Genomic DNA, 19,888 nt, shown 5'->3' with positions numbered 1-19,888 from the left:
AGTATGTTAAAACTGGGAAGATCTGATGATTTCAATAAATGTTCCAGTTAGGTGCATTAAGCATTTCAGCCCAGTCATATTTCTTCAGAATTGTCCTACTACGTTTTTAGAATATTACTCCACTATTTGCACCTGTAAAGTGCCTTAAGTAAAACCACTGTCAGCATTCTACCATAAACATAAAAAACTCCAAAAGCTCTGCCTGGCTTCACCCACTTTCTAAAACCACTTGGCAGGTGCCAAGAAAGGTTCTAGTGGACATCAGGAAAAGTGGCTGTCGGTGCCATGGTGCTCAAGGGCACTATGTTGGTGTCCCCTCTTATAGGTCTACAAAGAGACTAGATTGTCATGAGTAGAAGTGGGCACGAATTGCAAAACGAAGCAAAAAATGCACAAACCAGGCTGATTCGTCGTTTGTGAAAACGTGGTTTGTGGGGCTGTGTTTTCTACGAACGCCATGACTTTTTAATAAAAAAATCAGTGACTAAGCAAACCAGATCCATCAGGAAGTCTGTGGGGAAATGAATGAATCCTCTCATTCAGATTTTTCTTAGTGATACTGAAGTAACCTTCTTTAGTTGTTATGGTGACATGAGGTAACTTAGAACCAAGAAAAACTAGATGCCACAATTATAATTGCTATATACTTACAGATTATCCAACACCATTCTTTATTTTCTCCAGCAACAAATAAGCTGTCATGGCTGTGGAACAAACTGTTTTTAATCATTAAGATGAAGAAAATTATCCCTTACTCTTTCATTCATACATGCAGAATTTCCAGGCAACTGTTCAGATTGTTTACTACTGCCAGTTCACTAACCTGTTTTTGGGGGGGTTAGGGTATGAAGAGTTTGTTATATTTATTATTTAATATACTTTGTGCATAGGGATCAAGTGAGTACCTATCCTCCTTGGGTGAAGAAAGAAAGAAAGAACGAATGAACGAATGAACGAACGAACGATTTATGAGTGTATGCGTGTACATGTGTGAAACCACATTGATTCACACAGTGTGGAAAATATTTAAAAAGTAGAGGCATACATACACTGCCTTGTTTCTACACTGCTTTGTTTTTAAGGTGATTTTAATTTGGTTTTGTTCCTTTGTATCACATAGTTCTAGTACATTATGAAAGGCATATTTGTTACACTTTCATTAATTCATCAATAATCCCCTTTCTAATATAAATCACTAATTCTCCCTGGAGCTGCTTGGCATTATTGTACTTAAAAGTAATTTAATTCATTTTGCATTTTGGCAGTCTGCTCTTAATTTTTTGGACGGGTTCAAATATTTGAACTGCCAACTGTTTAATGTGTAACTAAGATCCCTAACCCCTAGTGGGAGATGGTAACCTGCTCATAGCAACCCAACAAAGTAATAAGTCTATTTTTCTAAGAATCTGCTCCATGGTTCATTAGAGGATGACACCACTGGGGAAAAATATCAAAACTGTTACTGTGTGTTAGTTTTGTTTTCTATGAAGGATGGAAATGGGAACCCCACTATCAGATACATTCTGAGGCATTCTGAGGAGGCATTTTTGTCAAGTCATATTTGAGTATTTCTATGATAGTATGGGTGGCTAATTGCCTCTTGTGTCAATGGAAATTTGATTTTTTTGAATGCACTGAGAAAGCACCTCAGTTAGTGGAACAGATCTATGGGATCCCACCACTTATAACTTGAAATCTGTTGTCAGTTAACTTAGAGATAGTTGTGCTGTTTGCTTTGCTTTGTATTGCTTTCTTTGTATTTGTGTTGCTGTTGTTAGTAAAGCAAATAGGCCTCTCTCAAAACATATACTGAATTAAGACTAATGTAGATTCAAATTATAAGAGACAATTCTTTGTCAGTCTTCAAAATGACAAGTACAGTTCAAGCAAAACAGAAGTGGTTTCAAGTGGCTCTATATGTGCAGAGATGGCTGTTGACAGTAACTTTTGGTTGGACTGGAACTCAAGGCTGAACTTTTCTTTTTTGGTGATGGTCGGACAGGTGCAAAGAAGAAAGACCGCTTGTGCTTTTAGCTGATCAAACATCAATAAAAATGAAAAAGAATTTATTATAACATCTGTTTCTGGATAGGATTTTAGTTAATTATGGAAGCAGTTAAGTGGATCAGAACCACAAAATTGGTTTGAAATAGAGGAGAAATTCCAGAAGCTACCTTATACTAGGTGGGATCCAGCCAGATTTTTCACTTAATCTCACCCAGTTCTCTTCCTTACTCCAGCCCCTTTTGCACACAGTTTTTGTCTATGTAGGTCCTATGATTCCTGGCATAACCTTTTGAGTGATCAAAGGGATCCCTTCTCTCTTTCTTACTAGAAGAAGAGCTGGCTGGATCCAACCCACTGAGTAGAACCATTGGTCAATCGAGCTTGGTATTGTCTACTCTGGCAACAGCTGTCTAGGGTCTCAGGTATAGGTTTTTTATATCACTATTTCCTGATACTTTAACTGGAAATGCCAAAGATTGAACCAGTGACCTTACACATGCAAATACTGAATCTGTATTGAAAGATGCTCCAAATAATCAACCACTTCTGAATCCATCAAGTGTGCGACCAATTCTGGAGTAGCATCAATAGCTGCAACTGATAATTCAAAACCCTGAGCATGTTATGTGAATTTCAATGGTATACTCCTGCAGAGGTGAGGGGGTCTCTACTGTCTTTTGCTGATCGTAGCATCTGTTGTATTTTTTGGGTGGGTCTGAATACTGCTTGAAGGTTATGCTTTTTCATAGGCTTTCCCATCTGATCAGTAATTCCTCTGCAGGAGTATACCGTATACCCTGCAGCTGTGGACAAGTTTACATTGGGACCACAAAGCGTAGCATCCCGACAAGAATAAAAGAACATGAAAGACACTGCAGACTTGGACAACCTGAAAAATCAGCAGTGGCTGAACATAGCCTAACTCAAACAGGGCACAGTATCTTATTCCAGGACACCAAAATACTGGACAACACTTCCAACTACTTTGTCAGACTGCACAGGGAAGCCATTGAAATTCACAAGCATAAGCAAAACTTCAACAGGAAAGAAGAAACCTTAAGAATGAACAGAGCATGGTTTCCAGTTCTGAAAAACACCAGGCTAACAAAACACTCTATACTCGACAATAGCCCTGCAGAGAAGATTAGCACATCAAGCACCAATCCATATGCAAAAGAACCTCCTCAGGATACAGTGAAGCCTCCCACCATTAGCATTCCACACCCTGGGAAACTCTTACAGGATGACTCAGCTCAACCCCACCCCTCCTGAGTAGATATAAATGACCTGCCAACATCTTTTCCACACTGTGACACTGAGAGATCTCTGTCTTTTGGTGCTACACCTCTGAAGATGCCAGCCACAGCTGCTGGCGAAACGTCAGGAACTACAATGCCAAGACCACGGCAATACAGCCCGGAAAACCCACAACAACCATCGTTCTCTGGCCGTGAAAGCCTTCGACAATACAATTCTTATACTCATTGTATGAGTCCACTTAACCCTTTAGGTCAGGGGTGCTCAACACAGTTTTCAGCCTGCAAGCACTTTTGGAATTCTGACAATTAGATAGGATGCCTTTTGAAATTAATATATTGTTTATATTTTCATGCATTGACACAAAATAAATATGCATACTGAGTGAGTTTAAGGACCCCTCATCTGGCAGGGTCTATCTGCATTTTGCAGGTATCTGATTCACATATGCTAAAAGAAAAATAAATAATGCTTTTTCTCCTGGCTATATAAGCCCTTCTCTCAGTCATTCTTAACCTGCACTAACATGACAGTGCGTGCTGGAGGGCATGTATACTGTAAGAAAGAGATTCCAGTTATATTTTGATAGAAACATAAATGGCTTTTGAAAAGTGAACAAACTTTGATGTACTGATATTATCAACTTCAACCTTAATTATAAAAGTATGTTAAAACTGGGAAGATCTGATGATTTCAATAAATGTTCCAGTTAGGTGCATTAAGCATTTCAGCCCAGTCATATTTCTTCAGAATTGTCCTACTACGTTTTTAGAATATTACTCCACTATTTGCACCTGTAAAGTGCCTTAAGTAAAACCACTGTCAGCATTCTACCATAAACATAAAAAACTCCAAAAGCTCTGCCTGGCTTCACCCACTTTCTAAAACCACTTGGCAGGTGCCAAGAAAGGTTCTAGTGGACATCAGGAAAAGTGGCTGTCGGTGCCATGGTGCTCAAGGGCACTATGTTGGTGTCCCCTCTTATAGGTCTACAAAGAGACTAGATTGTCATGAGTAGAAGTGGGCACGAATTGCAAAACGAAGCAAAAAATGCACAAACCAGGCTGATTCGTCGTTTGTGAAAACGTGGTTTGTGGGGCTGTGTTTTCTACGAACGCCATGACTTTTTAATAAAAAAATCAGTGACTAAGCAAACCAGATCCATCAGGAAGTCTGTGGGGAAATGAATGAATCCTCTCATTCAGATTTTTCTTAGTGATACTGAAGTAACCTTCTTTAGTTGTTATGGTGACATGAGGTAACTTAGAACCAAGAAAAACTAGATGCCACAATTATAATTGCTATATACTTACAGATTATCCAACACCATTCTTTATTTTCTCCAGCAACAAATAAGCTGTCATGGCTGTGGAACAAACTGTTTTTAATCATTAAGATGAAGAAAATTATCCCTTACTCTTTCATTCATACATGCAGAATTTCCAGGCAACTGTTCAGATTGTTTACTACTGCCAGTTCACTAACCTGTTTTTGGGGGGGTTAGGGTATGAAGAGTTTGTTATATTTATTATTTAATATACTTTGTGCATAGGGATCAAGTGAGTACCTATCCTCCTTGGGTGAAGAAAGAAAGAAAGAACGAATGAACGAATGAACGAACGAACGATTTATGAGTGTATGCGTGTACATGTGTGAAACCACATTGATTCACACAGTGTGGAAAATATTTAAAAAGTAGAGGCATACATACACTGCCTTGTTTCTACACTGCTTTGTTTTTAAGGTGATTTTAATTTGGTTTTGTTCCTTTGTATCACATAGTTCTAGTACATTATGAAAGGCATATTTGTTACACTTTCATTAATTCATCAATAATCCCCTTTCTAATATAAATCACTAATTCTCCCTGGAGCTGCTTGGCATTATTGTACTTAAAAGTAATTTAATTCATTTTGCATTTTGGCAGTCTGCTCTTAATTTTTTGGACGGGTTCAAATATTTGAACTGCCAACTGTTTAATGTGTAACTAAGATCCCTAACCCCTAGTGGGAGATGGTAACCTGCTCATAGCAACCCAACAAAGTAATAAGTCTATTTTTCTAAGAATCTGCTCCATGGTTCATTAGAGGATGACACCACTGGGGAAAAATATCAAAACTGTTACTGTGTGTTAGTTTTGTTTTCTATGAAGGATGGAAATGGGAACCCCACTATCAGATACATTCTGAGGCATTCTGAGGAGGCATTTTTGTCAAGTCATATTTGAGTATTTCTATGATAGTATGGGTGGCTAATTGCCTCTTGTGTCAATGGAAATTTGATTTTTTTGAATGCACTGAGAAAGCACCTCAGTTAGTGGAACAGATCTATGGGATCCCACCACTTATAACTTGAAATCTGTTGTCAGTTAACTTAGAGATAGTTGTGCTGTTTGCTTTGCTTTGTATTGCTTTCTTTGTATTTGTGTTGCTGTTGTTAGTAAAGCAAATAGGCCTCTCTCAAAACATATACTGAATTAAGACTAATGTAGATTCAAATTATAAGAGACAATTCTTTGTCAGTCTTCAAAATGACAAGTACAGTTCAAGCAAAACAGAAGTGGTTTCAAGTGGCTCTATATGTGCAGAGATGGCTGTTGACAGTAACTTTTGGTTGGACTGGAACTCAAGGCTGAACTTTTCTTTTTTGGTGATGGTCGGACAGGTGCAAAGAAGAAAGACCGCTTGTGCTTTTAGCTGATCAAACATCAATAAAAATGAAAAAGAATTTATTATAACATCTGTTTCTGGATAGGATTTTAGTTAATTATGGAAGCAGTTAAGTGGATCAGAACCACAAAATTGGTTTGAAATAGAGGAGAAATTCCAGAAGCTACCTTATACTAGGTGGGATCCAGCCAGATTTTTCACTTAATCTCACCCAGTTCTCTTCCTTACTCCAGCCCCTTTTGCACACAGTTTTTGTCTATGTAGGTCCTATGATTCCTGGCATAACCTTTTGAGTGATCAAAGGGATCCCTTCTCTCTTTCTTACTAGAAGAAGAGCTGGCTGGATCCAACCCACTGAGTAGAACCATTGGTCAATCGAGCTTGGTATTGTCTACTCTGGCAACAGCTGTCTAGGGTCTCAGGTATAGGTTTTTTATATCACTATTTCCTGATACTTTAACTGGAAATGCCAAAGATTGAACCAGTGACCTTACACATGCAAATACTGAATCTGTATTGAAAGATGCTCCAAATAATCAACCACTTCTGAATCCATCAAGTGTGCGACCAATTCTGGAGTAGCATCAATAGCTGCAACTGATAATTCAAAACCCTGAGCATGTTATGTGAATTTCAATGGTATACTCCTGCAGAGGTGAGGGGGTCTCTACTGTCTTTTGCTGATCGTAGCATCTGTTGTATTTTTCGGGTGGGTCTGAATACTGCTTGAAGGTTATGCTTTTTCATAGGCTTTCCCATCTGATCAGTAATTCCTCTGCAGGAGTATACCGTATACCCTGCAGCTGTGGACAAGTTTACATTGGGACCACAAAGCGTAGCATCCCGACAAGAATAAAAGAACATGAAAGACACTGCAGACTTGGACAACCTGAAAAATCAGCAGTGGCTGAACATAGCCTAACTCAAACAGGGCACAGTATCTTATTCCAGGACACCAAAATACTGGACAACACTTCCAACTACTTTGTCAGACTGCACAGGGAAGCCATTGAAATTCACAAGCATAAGCAAAACTTCAACAGGAAAGAAGAAACCTTAAGAATGAACAGAGCATGGTTTCCAGTTCTGAAAAACACCAGGCTAACAAAACACTCTATACTCGACAATAGCCCTGCAGAGAAGATTAGCACATCAAGCACCAATCCATATGCAAAAGAACCTCCTCAGGATACAGTGAAGCCTCCCACCATTAGCATTCCACACCCTGGGAAACTCTTACAGGATGACTCAGCTCAACCCCACCCCTCCTGAGTAGATATAAATGACCTGCCAACATCTTTTCCACACTGTGACACTGAGAGATCTCTGTCTTTTGGTGCTACACCTCTGAAGATGCCAGCCACAGCTGCTGGCGAAACGTCAGGAACTACAATGCCAAGACCACGGCAATACAGCCCGGAAAACCCACAACAACCATCGTTCTCTGGCCGTGAAAGCCTTCGACAATACAATTCTTATACTCATTGTATGAGTCCACTTAACCCTTTAGGTCAGGGGTGCTCAACACAGTTTTCAGCCTGCAAGCACTTTTGGAATTCTGACAATTAGATAGGATGCCTTTTGAAATTAATATATTGTTTATATTTTCATGCATTGACACAAAATAAATATGCATACTGAGTGAGTTTAAGGACCCCTCATCTGGCAGGGTCTATCTGCATTTTGCAGGTATCTGATTCACATATGCTAAAAGAAAAATAAATAATGCTTTTTCTCCTGGCTATATAAGCCCTTCTCTCAGTCATTCTTAACCTGCACTAACATGACAGTGCGTGCTGGAGGGCATGTATACTGTAAGAAAGAGATTCCAGTTATATTTTGATAGAAACATAAATGGCTTTTGAAAAGTGAACAAACTTTGATGTACTGATATTATCAACTTCAACCTTAATTATAAAAGTATGTTAAAACTGGGAAGATCTGATGATTTCAATAAATGTTCCAGTTAGGTGCATTAAGCATTTCAGCCCAGTCATATTTCTTCAGAATTGTCCTACTACGTTTTTAGAATATTACTCCACTATTTGCACCTGTAAAGTGCCTTAAGTAAAACCACTGTCAGCATTCTACCATAAACATAAAAAACTCCAAAAGCTCTGCCTGGCTTCACCCACTTTCTAAAACCACTTGGCAGGTGCCAAGAAAGGTTCTAGTGGACATCAGGAAAAGTGGCTGTCGGTGCCATGGTGCTCAAGGGCACTATGTTGGTGTCCCCTCTTATAGGTCTACAAAGAGACTAGATTGTCATGAGTAGAAGTGGGCACGAATTGCAAAACGAAGCAAAAAATGCACAAACCAGGCTGATTCGTCGTTTGTGAAAACGTGGTTTGTGGGGCTGTGTTTTCTACGAACGCCATGACTTTTTAATAAAAAAATCAGTGACTAAGCAAACCAGATCCATCAGGAAGTCTGTGGGGAAATGAATGAATCCTCTCATTCAGATTTTTCTTAGTGATACTGAAGTAACCTTCTTTAGTTGTTATGGTGACATGAGGTAACTTAGAACCAAGAAAAACTAGATGCCACAATTATAATTGCTATATACTTACAGATTATCCAACACCATTCTTTATTTTCTCCAGCAACAAATAAGCTGTCATGGCTGTGGAACAAACTGTTTTTAATCATTAAGATGAAGAAAATTATCCCTTACTCTTTCATTCATACATGCAGAATTTCCAGGCAACTGTTCAGATTGTTTACTACTGCCAGTTCACTAACCTGTTTTTGGGGGGGTTAGGGTATGAAGAGTTTGTTATATTTATTATTTAATATACTTTGTGCATAGGGATCAAGTGAGTACCTATCCTCCTTGGGTGAAGAAAGAAAGAAAGAACGAATGAACGAATGAACGAACGAACGATTTATGAGTGTATGCGTGTACATGTGTGAAACCACATTGATTCACACAGTGTGGAAAATATTTAAAAAGTAGAGGCATACATACACTGCCTTGTTTCTACACTGCTTTGTTTTTAAGGTGATTTTAATTTGGTTTTGTTCCTTTGTATCACATAGTTCTAGTACATTATGAAAGGCATATTTGTTACACTTTCATTAATTCATCAATAATCCCCTTTCTAATATAAATCACTAATTCTCCCTGGAGCTGCTTGGCATTATTGTACTTAAAAGTAATTTAATTCATTTTGCATTTTGGCAGTCTGCTCTTAATTTTTTGGACGGGTTCAAATATTTGAACTGCCAACTGTTTAATGTGTAACTAAGATCCCTAACCCCTAGTGGGAGATGGTAACCTGCTCATAGCAACCCAACAAAGTAATAAGTCTATTTTTCTAAGAATCTGCTCCATGGTTCATTAGAGGATGACACCACTGGGGAAAAATATCAAAACTGTTACTGTGTGTTAGTTTTGTTTTCTATGAAGGATGGAAATGGGAACCCCACTATCAGATACATTCTGATTCTACTGGTAACAAATATATTAATTTAGACATTCATTTTGAAAACATTCATTCTAGGTACGTGCAGGCCAACAGGAGCATGGCCTTTTTTATTTTATTTTTTTTGAAAAAATTTTATTGGGTTAGAATCCATTATTTCCACATTTACATTCAATTTTCCCCAATTTTTTCATCTCTAACCCCCTCCCTTCCCCCCCCTTTTTGTTGACTTCCAACAGCTTTCCAACCCTTTGTCCCCTTTCCCTTACTTTTATTAGCTTCCTCTATCTAAAACAAATATATATTCTCCATTATTCTAAGCAGTACATCCTTAACTATTTTTAACATTATATGCCCAAACTGTAAGCCTTTGTTTCCATCTTAGATAAACAATTTATCCCAATTTTTCAATTTCAGGTATTTCTATATATCATAAACCATATAGATCATACATTCGTTTATATCAAACAATTTGACTTATTCTCTCTATATATTACTCATTCTATCTTTTTATAATAGTTCTATATATCTCTCCTCACGTAGTCAATCAATTTGACCCATCTATATCTTCAGACATTCAGTTTGGTACAAAACTTGTCAGAAAAAAAAGAAAATATTGTTAGTTAATCGCTCCTTATATTTAGTCCTTATAATTAATTATTTTCTCTATGTTCTGTTTGTTAACCTATATATATCTATATATATGTCAATCTATTAATCTGACTGCTTATTAATTCACATTTATCTCTTCTCCCCCCGGTAAAGTCTCCCCCCTCTACTTCAATACTTCAGTAGTTCTCAAACTGCCACAGTTTTCCTCCCACCTCCCATTTCTTCTCCAGGTATTGTTTCAGCTTCTCCCAGTCTGTGTTGAACTGCCCTGAGTCCAGATCTCTCAGTTTTCTTGTCATCTTGTCCATTTCAGCCATATACAGCAATTTGTAAGTCCAATCTTCAATAGTTGGCACTTTTTTGCGTTTTTGCGCATACAAAAGTCTAGCTGCTGCTGTCATATAAAATATCAACGTCCTATGTTGGGCTGGAATTCCCTCCATTCCCAAGTTCAGTAGCAGGAGTTCTGGGTTCTTATTAATTTGAAATTGTAAAATTTCACTCATTTCTCTTATTATTTCCCCCCAGTACTGCCTGGCTACCTCACACGACCACCACATATGATAGAGGGAGCCCTCATGCTTCTTACATTTCCAGCATTTATTAGAAGTATTCAAATTCCCTAGCGCAATCTTCTTTGGTGTCATGTACCAACGATAGATCATTTTGTAAATGTTCTCTTTGATATTAATACATGTCGTTGTCTTCATTGTAGTTTTCCACAAGTATTCCCATGCCTCCATTGTTATTTCTTTATTAAAGTTTATAGCCCATTTCACCATTTGTGTTTTAACTATCTCATCCTCGGTATACCACTTCAACAGTACTTGGTATACCTTGGATATTCTTTTCTTATCTTCTTTAAGAAGGGTCTGCTCTAGTTCCGAATTCTCTATTCGTATACCTCCCTTTACAGAGTCCGAATTATATAAGTCTCTGATCTGTCTATACTGGAACCAATCGTAGTTAGGTGATAGTTCCTCTTGTGTCTTTATTCTAAGTTTGGATGCTTCAGTTTTAGTTATTTCTTTATACGTTAAACATTGTTGTTCATTATCAACAGCTCTCGGGTCTATCACCTCATATGGAACCACCCACAAAGGGGTTCCTTCTTGTAGATAAATTCTGTACTTCTTCCAGATTATGTATAGACTTCTCCGAACAAAGTGATGCAGGAACATCGAGTTGACCTTTACTTTGTCATGCCATAAATATGCGTGCCATCCAAATATTTTTTTATATCCCTCTAGGGCTAATAGTTTCTTGTTCTTTAATGTCATCCATTCTTTCAACCAAACTAGGCAGATTGCATCATGATAAAGTCTCAGATTGGGCAGTTGCATTCCGCCTCTTTCCTTTGCATCTTGTAAAACTTTCACTTTCACTCGAGGCTTCTTGCCTGCCCAAACAAAATCTGATATTTTCCTCTGCCATTTTTCAAATTGTTTGGAGTCTCTGATGATTGGTATTGTCTGTAGCAAAAACATTACTCTTGGTAACACATTCATCTTAACTGCTGCAATCCTGCCCAACCATGACAAATTCAATCTATTCCATTTAATCAAGTCTCTCTCTATCTGAGTCCATAGTTTTTCATAATTGTTTTTGAATAGATCTATGTTCTTTGCAGTTAATTCGACTCCCAAATATTTCACTTTACTTGTTACTTCACAATCCGTTGTTTCCATTAACAATTGTTGTTTCTGCTTAGTCATATTTTTGCATAATATCTTTGACTTCTTTTTGTTAATGAAGAAACCTGCCAAGTCTCCAAACTCCTTGATCTTATCTATCACTCTTGGCATGTTCTCCAATGGGTCCTCTACAATTAACATTATGTCATCCGCAAATGCTCTGACCTTGTATGAATAGTCCTTTATTTTTATTCCACGAATTTCATCATCTTGACGTATTTGTATCATCAGAATCTCCAATACTAAAATGAACAACAATGGAGATAACGGGCAACCTTGTCTTGTTCCTTTACTTATCGTCAATTTCTTGGTCAATTCATCATTCACCACGATTGCTGCAGTCTGGTCTCTATAAATTTCCTTAATTGCTCTGATGAATCTTTCTCCCAATTGTAGCTTTTCCATAGTGGCAAACATAAAGTCCCAGTTTAAATTGTCAAACGCTTTTTCAGCGTCTACAAAGAAGAAACCAACCTCTTTGTCACAACGCTTGTCATAATATTCAATAGCATTGATCACTGTCCTTAAGTTGTCTCTTATTTGTCTGTCTGGCAAAAAGCCTGCTTGTTCCTCCTCTATGACTTCCGAGAGCCACCCCTTCAATCTCTCCGCCAATATCTTCGCAAAAATTTTATAGTCATTGTTGAGTAGCGATATAGGTCTATAATTTTTCACATTAGTCAGGTCTTGGCCCTCTTTTGGGATCAATGATATATTCGCTTCACTCCAAGTTTCTGGAATCCTTTGATCCCTTAAAACCCCATTCATCACCTCTTTTAGGAATGGTGCCAGTTCATTAGCCATTGTCTTATAGAATTTAGCCGTAAGTCCATCTGGCCCTGGCGCCTTTCCTAGATTTGCAGATTGTATTGCCTTACTTATTTCCTCGTCAGTTACTTCACTATTCAACTTATTTCTCCAAGCTTCCGAGATTTCTGGAAGTTTGGTTTTCTCCAAATATGACGCTATTGATCCTTTGTTTACTTCTTTTTTATTATACAGCTTAGCGTAAAATTTATAAAAGGCTCTACTAATGGTAGCCTGCTCCAAATACGTTTTGTTATCTTCGCAAATTTTATTTATTATCTTCTTTTCCCTTTTCTTCTTCAATTGCCATGCCAGGTACTTCCCAGGTTTATTAGCACCCTCAAACGCTTTTTGATTCAGTCTTTTGAGATTCCACTCCAATTCTTTATTGCTCATTGCTGTTAGCTGTTCTTGAAGTATTTTAATTTCCTGGTATACCTTCTTTTTCCCTGGTCTCTTTTTTAGCTGTATTTCTTTGGCTTTTATTTTCTCCTCAATCTCTTGTCTTTTCTCCTCTTTCTTCTTTCTTGCTCTACCATTTAAGTCCATTAGTATGCCCCTTACAACCGCCTTGTAAGCATCCCAAACTTTATTGGTTGGTACTTCTTTATTCACGTTGTATTGTATAAAAAACTTTGTCTCTCTTCTCAGTATTTCCATATTCTCTCTTTCCTGTAACAAGTCCTCATTTATTCTCCATGCTTTCCTTTTTCTCTTTTTTCCAAATTTCCACATAATTGGGTTCTGATCTGAGCCTACCATAGGCATTATTTCTACCTCCTTAGTCCATAATGCTAAGTCTTTTGAGGCCCAGATCGTATCAATTCTTGATAATGTAGAATGCCTTGCAGAATAAAAAGTAAACTGTCTGCTTTTAGGATATTCTCTCCTCCATACATCTTCAAGAGTCTCTTGTTGAATCAACTAAAAAAAAAGCTTTGGTAATAGTCCTCTTTTCTTTTGTGCCGTTGTAGTCTTTTTGTCTAGTTCCAAGTCTGTCACTCCATTGAAGTCTCCAGCAAGAATTATCTGGTCATATGCAAGATCGTCTAAATGCTTCCTTAAATCCTCAAAGAAGCTTTCTTTTGCACCGTTAGGTGCATAAAGTCCGACTACCAACACTCTCTTTAAATTCCAAATACATTCCACTGCTACAAATCTAGCTTCCACATCTCTCATAACAAATTTTGGCTGTAGCTCCTCTTTTATGTACAACACCACTCCTCTTTTTTTCTTGTTGGAGGCCGCTACATATTCTTTGCCCAGTTTTCCAGATTTTAAATATTTTACATCCTGCTTTCTGATATGGGTCTCTTGCAAACAAACAATGTCACATTTTTGTTTTAGTAGCCAGTGAAAAGTATTTTTCCTCTTATTCGGTGAGTTTAGTCCATTTACATTCCAAGATAATACTTTACACTCCATACTCATGATCTTGTTGGTAAGTCTTTTTCACTGTCCTTAATAAATCGCTCCATCTCTCGCTCAGATCTGATGCGTTTTTTGGCCCCTCCAAACTCAAAGGACACTCCTTCCGGTAACTCCCATCTGTACCTGATTTTCATGTCCTTCAAAATCTGAATTAGCACTTTATATTTTTTCCGGTCCAGTAACACTGATCTGGGCAGTTCCTTCATTATAATAATCGTCTTGCCATCAATCTCCAATGGATCTTGAAACTGTTTTGTCACAATCCTCTCTTTCATATTTCGTGTTGTAAACTGCACAATCACATCTCTTGGTAGTTTCCTCTGGGTTGCTATTCTCGAATTCACACGGTATGCCACATCTAGGATAGCCACAACTTCCTCCTCCTCCTTCCCCAGGTACTCAGCCAACACCTCAGTCATCTGTTCTTGCGCTGACTTTCCTTCCACTTCTGGCAGGCCACGAAAACGTAGCTGCTTCTCCATGTGTTTAGTTTCTGCAACTGACATTCTCCCCTTCACCAATCTCATCTCTGTTTGTTGCGTGTCTGCTAAATTCTCCATCGCGTCTTCTACTGTTTTAACTCTCTGCTGCGTTCCTTGTAATTCACTTCGTATTGTTTCCATACCTTTTTTCACTTCTGACAGCTCCGATTTTACTGTCTGTGTAACCTCTTTAACCTCTTTTATCAGCTCCAATTTCGTGTCCTTAAGTTCTTTAATCATATCTAAAAGTTTTTTGTCCAGGTTTTTATCCAGGTTTTCTATTGCCGATTGCCACTCTTTTTTTGACATCGTGGGGCTTGCTTTAGCTCGCTCCCACGAATCCGCTCTCTTCCTTAACTCCGTGGCGTAAAATTTAACGTTTTTCTATTTTAAATGTCCCGGTCTTCTTATAGAAATTAAATTTTAAAGAGTCCAAAATGTCGGGCGTCTTTTCTCTATGGTTTCTCTATGATTTTGTAATCCAAGATGGCCTACTTCCTCTTCCGCTGAAGCCGCGACCCTTCCCCTTTCAAAAATGGCGATTCCCTACTTCCTGCCCTCCAGCAAGGGCCGCTTCTCTCCAGCCACTCTATTGTTATTACGCACTTCCTGTCTCCCGTCTTCCCACAGCAGATCTCGCGATGGTGTCTTTTTCTCACAGCTCCAAAGCCACAGGCATTCAAAACAATAGTCCCATTTCTTTAATAACTTCTTTAAACTTAGTCTCTTTTTAAATTCAATTCCTGCCGAGTCTTCCCCTCCTTTTCACTAGTCTGTTGCAGTTTAAAAATCTACTTTTTTTCCTCTCTGTTTTTATCAATCTGTCCCGTCTCAGAAGATAATGATCTTTACCTTCTCTTCACTTTTCTCGGGTTGTAATCGCTGTTTCGATTTTAAGTTCTCCTCTCAGCTTCTTCCCCCAATCGATGCTTGGGTATGTAGGTCTTATGCCAGCCGAATTGGCCCCAAAACTGCCGCAGAGATTATAGCCGACCCGTCGCAAGGTGGGACCTCAAGGATCGGGAGGGGACCCGTTGTGTAGAGCCCCCCCTCGTCCGAGATCTAGCTCACCCTAGGGTCTTGAGCGTTCTTTGCCTGCTCCCCGCCTGAGAGCAGTCGGCCGCGGGCTATTTTCACCCCGCCGGCCGGTTAAAACGGCAGTCCGGTCAGCTCCGCAAGTGGAGCTGCGTTAGACCTCCATGGATCCCAAACAGGAAGTCTGGCCTTTTTTATTTTTTGATGAACGTGCTGAGTAGACATGGGCATGAACCGCACTACAAACGCAAAAAACCCATGAACGGCCCGATCATCCGTTCGCGATCCGGCAATTCGTGAGCGTCCATAGCCAACGAACCAGTGTTCATAAGAGGGATGGTTTGTTGCATTTTTCCGTGGTTTGTGAAGCCAGACAGTCAGGCACCATCAATCAATTCCCTTGGAAACGGAGCCGGGAGAATGCCTGAACTCTGCACTCCTTCTGTCGCCCTGGAAACCCGAATGGAAGCCCAGCTTACCTAGATCGGCAGGTCTTCCTTCCAACCATGGAGCTGCAAAGTGGTTACAAATTGGGAGAAGACACCTGGGGGAGGGAGGGGGTGTTCTGTAGCCATGGGCACTCCAATCTCATCCCTGCAAACCCTGATAGGCAGCTCTGACAGCCAACCACAGACCTCCTGCATTGCTCTATGGGACCTGTGCTTATAAATAGCAGTGGGCTCCCAGGCTGGGTTTCACTTTCAGAGAACAGTGGAGTGGGGCAGAGCTCTTGCTTGTTACTTGCTAGCCTTTGGGGAGAGAGAGAGAGAGAGAGAGTATAATTGAGCTTGGATGTTGGGGATAGACATCTATCTTCTCTGGTTCCAGGGCTGCTGCCTGGCTCTGGGGCCAAGCTCAGTGGGCACCTCAGCTGAGGGCTCACATTGATTATTATCAGTGCCTGATCAGGTCAGGTCTGTGGGAGTGGTGGGCTAGGGCTCTAGTCCCTCCCTCCCTCTCATTCCAGGGCTGCTGCCAGGCCCTGGGGCCAAGCTCAGTGGGCACCTCGGCTGAGAACTCACAGTGTCATCTCCTTTTCTCTCCTCAATTCTTGTTTGCTGGCACTATGAGGTTTTGTGTGGTGGACAAGAGTGGTTGTGGGGGGAAGTGCAGAGATTGTCCCAGTTACACCACTGGAAGCAGTGCTGTGCAGGGCTCTGGAGCAGCAGAGACTCCTGCTCCCAAAAAAATCACCTGTTGTGGCTGTGGAGGAGGCCGAAGAGCTCTTGCCACTGGCGGAAGAGGAATTCTTGAAAATGTTTGAGGAGGAGGAGGCCGAGGGATCCTTGGAGGAATGGTTGGAGTTTGAGGAAACATCCAGCCCATCCCCATCCCAAACTACCGGTGCTGTCCCTGCCTGCAATCCACCCATCACTCCGTCTTCCATTGCCAGCTCCATGGCACAGCCAGTAACCCTTTGTCCTCCCTCCCCTGGAATCATTAGTGGGCCATGGTTCAACCTCAGTGTATGGAGGCACTTTCAGGCCCTTATGACTGACCCCCGTGTGGTGCGGTGTTGTGTGTGTGATGGCCTGGTGTGCAGGGGCAATGACCCGAAGCATCTGTCATCAATGACCCTGACTAGGCACCTGAAGAGGCACCACCCGAGCCTGTGGTCTCCGTCCTCGGCCAGCAAAAAGAAGCCTTGCCCCAAGGGTGCTGCTGGTGGGAGCGGAAGGGTCAGGCGGCCGCCCTGGGGGAAGTTGTCCCATCGGGGTCAGGGGTGGTGCCGCTGAAAAGGGTGAGGTCTAGGTCTCAGGAGGCGGGTGTTCGTGTGGTGGCGCAGACGATTGCCCTGCAAGGCTTCCCCCTATCGGTCATGGAGGGCGTGGCCTTCCAACTGCTGCTCCAGCACTTTGCCCCATGGTTCTCCATCGTGCACTGTTGGGCATCGAGTCGTGTCTGCCCTCTACGAGTCAGTGTGAGACATGGTGTGCAGAGAGCTGTCAGCCGTCCAAGGCAGAACAGTGCACTTCACAGCCGATCTATGGAGTGGCTGCCATCACGGGTACTTTGCCATCACCGCCTACTGGTGGCAACCAGAGGACCTCCGCCACCCCAGGCCAAGATCTGGCACCCATAAAAAGGTGCCCAGCTTGACACCGGGCTACAGGGCAGTTCTTCTCCAGGCCGTCCTTTCTGTGAAAGCAGGAAGGTGGGTGTTTTCTGAGCCTCTGTTTTTGGGCACATAGGGCAGGTCCGGAGCTGCTGCACATATGGTTGCATAGCACGGAGCCCACTATCCTAGGCTCCTGCTGTCCCCTCTGAGCATGGTGGGAATGGGTCCCTCAACTCATCTCTTGTCCATGAAGGCGGGAAGGTGAGTGATGTTGGCGACAGCCTCCTCTGCGACACAGGAGGGGCGGACAAGCCTCCTCCACAGCAGCTTGCGCAATCCGACACGGTGGGTGTTTGTGGCCTCTTGGTCCTCCTCTCCCTGTCAAGCTCCCAGTTCCTCTTCACACCTTGCCCTCTCTGGGACCACTCCGATCCCTCCCAACAACCTCCCCGGTCCTGTCCATTCCCGTCCTTTCCGCAAGGGCAGGAAGGTGGGTGATGTTGGCTGCCACCACAGGGTACCTCAGTGGGATCCTCGGAGGAGGCCTCACAAGTGTTGGGATCTTCCGACTTCACAGTCCTTCTTCACACCTTGCCCTCTCTGGGACCGCTCCAACCCCTCCTAACGACCTCCCCGGTCCTGTCCATTCCCGTCCTTTCCGCGAAGGCAGGAAGGTGTGTCATGTTGTCGCACGCCGCTGCCCCGCAACTCAGTGGCTTTCTCGGCTCATGGCTCGCCGACTAAGGGGTCTTCCTGGTCATGCTCCATGATGCAGCAGGCAGTAACCCTTTGTCCCTGTCTCCCTGACATTTCCCCTGATGGTCCCTGTTTCAACCTCTCCCTTTCTGGATCTGCTCAGATGCCTCCCAACCTCTCCTGTCTTTCCCATCCTGTCCTTTCCATGAAGGCAGGAAGGTGTGGTGCTGCCAGCTGATGCTGTTTTTGGCCACGAGGAACAGCTCTGCTGCTGTTGCTGCTGTTAGGGTGGCACCGCACAGTATCCCCCCTTCCATGGCACTTGGAGTCCCCTCTGAGCAGGGGGGAATGGGTCCCTCCCACCCTTTCCATGAGGGCAGGAAGGTGGGTGCTGTCTGCTGCTGCCGCTTTGGACCCTGAGGGGCAGCTCGGATGCTTTTGCTGAGCTGACAGGTTTGAGCTGCACGGTGCACCCCTATCCATATGCAACTGGTGTCCTCTCTGTGCATAGGGGGAATGAGTCCCAAATGACCAGTCATGTTCTTTCCGTGAAGGCAGGAAGGTGGTTGATGTCTGCCAGTGGTGGTTTTGGCCATGATTGGCAGCTCAGGAGCTGTTGCGTGTATTGTTGTGCAGCACAGTGCACCCCTATCCATGTGCACCTGCTGTCCTCTCTGTGCATGGGGGGAATGAATCCTACATGACCAGTCACGTCCTTTCTGTGAAGGCAGGAAGGTGGGTGATGTCTGCCAGTGGTTGTTTTGGCCATGAAGGGCAGCTCTGCTGCTGTTGCACATAAAATTGTACAGCATGGTGTCCCCTGTCAACAGCAGCGGCTGTCCCCTCCGGGCAGGGGTGAATGGGTAATGCCACGACCAGTCACGTCCTTTCCATGAAGGCAGGAAGGTGAGTGATGTTGGCGACAGTCTCCACTGTGACACAGGAGAAGCGGCCAAGCCTCTGCCTTAGCAGTCTGCGCACTCTTTCAGGGTGGATGTCCCTCACTGGGACCCTCAGATGAGGTCCCGTGGTTGCTGGGGGATCTTCCTACTTCCCCTCCACATGACATCTCCTCTTCCTCACATCCTTTCCGCCAAGGCAGGAAGGTGGGTGATGTTGGCTGCCACCAGATTATTCCTCAGTGGGACCTTTGGATGAGGCCCCGTGGTTGCTGGGGGATCTTCCCACTTCCCAGACCCCCCCACCTCCCCATGCCCGCCAGGCCCTGCCGCCGCTGTCATCACCCACCTTCTGGCCTGCACCGGGAATAAATGCGTGCTCCTCTGAGGCCTGGCGGGCAGGCACATAGGGGTGCCACCAGCAAGTGGCCAGACCCCCCACCCCCTAGAGGGGAGGCAGCCTGCTTTCAAATACACCCCTTGTATACTGGGCCAACATCAACTGGTGGTTCTAATTTTATTGAGTGGGAGTTTCCTGGGGGCCTCAGATTGGAGAGGGTATAACTCCAAGATCCCTATTGCAATCTTGACCAAACTGGGATGCTGGCTGGAGGAGAGCCTGCTAAACACTCCCTTTGAATATGGGCTCTCTAAGTCCAATGGGGGCCGTTCTGATCCCCACGAACCACAAACCTTGAACCGGTTCGGCAACGGGAAATGTTCGTTGTGGTTCATTAGTTTGGGTTCAGTGGTGGCACTGAACCACGAACCACAGGTTCGTTAATTTCTTTTGGTTCGTACCCATGTCTGGTGCT

General features: G+C 42.5%; 1 protein-coding gene across 5 annotated transcripts in view; it reads left to right on the top strand.

The window, feature by feature from the left end:
* Window positions 1-19,888, top strand: part of IGSF5 (immunoglobulin superfamily member 5) — an 84,694-nt gene that overhangs the window by 26,119 nt on the left and 38,687 nt on the right. The window lies entirely within an intron of this gene.

The sequence above is a fragment of the Eublepharis macularius genome, chromosome 3, assembly GCF_028583425.1.
Source record: "Eublepharis macularius isolate TG4126 chromosome 3, MPM_Emac_v1.0, whole genome shotgun sequence".
Lineage (NCBI taxonomy): Eukaryota > Metazoa > Chordata > Lepidosauria > Squamata > Eublepharidae > Eublepharis > Eublepharis macularius.
This window is presented reverse-complemented; position numbering and strand designations above follow the sequence as displayed.